The sequence below is a fragment of the Stegastes partitus genome, unplaced genomic scaffold (assembly GCF_000690725.1).
Source record: "Stegastes partitus isolate 25-593 unplaced genomic scaffold, Stegastes_partitus-1.0.2 Scaffold559, whole genome shotgun sequence".
NCBI lineage: Eukaryota > Metazoa > Chordata > Actinopteri > Pomacentridae > Stegastes > Stegastes partitus.
Genome location: NW_007578290.1, coordinates 68778 through 72358, shown reverse-complemented (window position 1 = coordinate 72358; position 3581 = coordinate 68778).

The following is a 3581-nucleotide window of genomic DNA, read 5'->3' as shown; positions in this document are numbered from 1 at the left end:
CAGACCTCTCTGGTATCATTTGTGCATATTGCTCACATAAACGTTTCACATCTTAAGACTCATTTTGGTTGAAAACAAAGATAAGCCAACAACACAAAGGTTTTCAAATGATAATTCAATCATTCAAGGAAACATGCCATCCTGCCCATATCTTCCTCATGTCTTCTATTTTCATCAAAGTAATATTCACAATTATTTAATATTAGACAAAGACAATAATAATTGATCAGCTTTATATGGAGCTCTTCTAGACACTCAAAGAACACTGTCACTCATTCATCCACACACATCCATCCAGTGGTGGTAGCTCCAGCTGTAGCCACAGTGGGGTAGACTGACGGAGGCCCGGCTGCCATTCTGCCCTCCGACCACCACCTCAACACGCCATTCATACACATCCACACCAGGCAGGTGGTGAAGTGTCCTGCCCAAGGACACAACGACCATGACACAGGTTACAGGGCGGAATCGAACCACCGACCTTCTAATCATTGACCGACCCGTTCTACCACCTGGGCCACACAAAATGCCCACAAAAATGTGGACATTAAAACAAGGAACGGCTGAACATTAGACCAGGTCGACGTGACCATCAGCTTGCTGCAGTATTCACCAACATCTGTCACCATTCACTGCAGCAAACCACCGTCCCCACCTGCCTGAAGACTGCCACTGTCATGCCTGCCCAAATCGTCTGCCATCACATCGCTGAATGATCACCGGCTTGCGGCCCTGACATTGGTTATCATGAAATGTCTGGAGAGACTGCCATTATGGCATGTCAAGGCCCATATTCCACCAGGCTCACCTACAGGTCGAACAGATCTACAGTTTTATAACTGATTTTGATCACTCCGGCAGCCAAGTCACAGGTCGGCCAGTTAATGTAAGGAGCAACAGATCCTGATAAGACCAAGCTGCTAACTCTGTGAACAAAGCAGTGATCAGCTTCCTCCAGTCTGCAGCATCCGAAACCTGCACAGCAAACACTCCATTTACCACTAGAGCCACGTCTCATCCAAGCTTGACACCAGTATTAAGACCAATGGAGGGAAACAGAGGAATGCTTCATCTGTCATGGACTGGCACCTGGGCAGATGCATGCAGCTAACATGACAGTATGACTAGCATAGCCGTGCACATGGCTAAGCACAGAGCTCCTTCTGTTCATGTACAGCTGCTGTTTCCATTCAGTTTGCAGAGCGTATTATTTGATTGGTTATGAATCAGCGCATTGGTATCTTTACCAGTAATTAAGCTGAACCCAGACACACTGTTTGGCGTCACATAATCTTTTATTAACTTGACACCATAATTCTCCAGAGATCTTGTATCCAGGCCTGCTCTGGAGGGGCCTTGCTAACAAAGACGAACCAAACCTCCTGTCTCTGATCTAACTTGTGGGTTCCTGCCTAAGCACATGGTGAAATCAGAACAATGAGAAAGACACGTTACCATTGGCACACTCCTGGCATCAGTGCTTTGGTGTGTATCTGCTGGTCAGCTTCATGTTGAATAAGAGCGAATGCTGCTAATCTCTAACCCTAAGCCTTTAGTAGTAGTTATGAGTTCAGTCATTACGTATTTTATTAGGCGGATCTGTAAGACTGATCTTTGACGTCGTGTGTTTTCCTTTAATTGAAGGTGGTGTCCTGATTTATACCAGCAGTGATTGATGGAGATTAGCTCCAAAACAGAGTATTTCATCCGATGAACGACCACAAACGGGTCAGATGATCCTGATGCAGCTGCACGGTTTTTGTTCTGCTCAAGATCAGAGAACATTCATGAAACTGAATATTTAAATGTGCTCAAGTAGGCACACGTTGTTCAGGAATACATGTAAATTCACATGAATGGCAGTATTCCTTCAATACTTTCAGTCGGTTCCAGTCCTGTTACTGACATGAAATGCTGAACCGTCATAAATGCATTGGATCAGCAGTGAAGGAGGCATTCACTGTCAGGATGCTTGTCAGGGGTTAACTCTACCACAGACAGCTTCTGCTTAATATGTCAAGAGCAGAACGCATAGCAACAAACAAAATCAGCGCAGAATGCATCCATTCATTTCTCTGAACTCCAGGTGACATTTGTTCGAGCCAGACGTAGTAGCGCTTCAGCCTCATCCAGGCTGTGCTGCAGACGCCAAACATTTCTGTGAGCGTCCAAAGACACTCTCAGAGAAAATGGTGAGAATTACAGTCAGAACGCTGCAGTTCCTGTGACGGCAGGAAGACTACCATCCAGCGGACTGTAGCAGTCGGAGGCCAAGCTCAGAGAACAGCTGCTGTCTTCACATCAAACTGGCAAGTTAGGCCAGCAACAGCTGACTTTTCTGATCATTAAGGAAGGGTTAGCGTTAGCATTTACTATGACAAGTTGTGGGTGGGGGTTCTTAGAAAGTTTCTGCTCCCTGCTTTGTCTTGCCTCTTGTTTCTATGGCGACAAGCAGCATGTAAGTCCATAGATACAAGTTCCTTTGGGTGTCACTTTTACTCTTTCTGGTTCACCAGGTTAAACTGACTATTAAGCAAAGTTCATGGTCTCTGATCCAAACCAAGCTTGCGTACAGACTGAACGCCGTGTATGCGTGTATCGACCAACAGCGCGGTCAGCCAGGTGTTCTCCCATAAATGGAAGTCGATAAACTTCCATGTAGTGTGTGCTCGTGCCCAGGAAACGTTGAAATGACGTTCTTGTTAATTGTTCTGCATATTGTCCTTGGCAGTACTCAGAGGTCACATTCTAGGGATCGGGTCGGTCCACCACAGCAACTAACAAACAGACAAAATAAGTCTAAAAGCTGCAAGTCAAGAAAAATATCTGGATTGCAGTTTTATGATTAAAATATTTTGTGAAAGATAAAATGACCCCTTTGGTTCACTGCTGCCTTTTTGTGGCTTCAACAGCAAGAACATGAACATGTGTGTCGGGATGAGGTCTAGAGGGCCACGTTTATTTCACAGTGATCAGGAGAATAAATGTACGTGTTCACACAAGTACATTCATTAAATACCATTAAATATACATTAAGGCTGTCAGACCTGTGTACATAGTGGGACGGTTAGGGTTATGCTAACCATACGGCCGTCAGCGTATCTGGCAGTATTTTTGTTTTTGTGGTACAGCTTGTCTTACCTGTTCTCTTAGCTATGAAAGTTAAATGAGAACAACTTTCTTCTCATTTTTGTGACATATTTTATCCAGAAAAAGCACCCAGTCGTTTGTTCCAGCCTCCCGATTAGTGGACTTTACAGCTGAGGCTGCGTTCATGAAGGCTGCTGTGTGCTCACCGTGTTGCTCACCCCGTCGCTCATCATGTCGCTCACCGCGTCACTGCTCACCGTGTTGCTCACACCGTCACCCACAACGTCGCTTACACCGTCACCCACACCGTCACCCACACCGTCACCCACGACGTCGCTCACCCCGTCACCCATGACGTCGCTCACACCATCACCCACAGCGTCGCTCACCACGTTACTCACCGCATCGCTCACCCCGTCACCCACAACGTCGCTCACACCATCACCCACACCGTCACCCATGACGTCGCTTACACCATCACCCACGGCGTC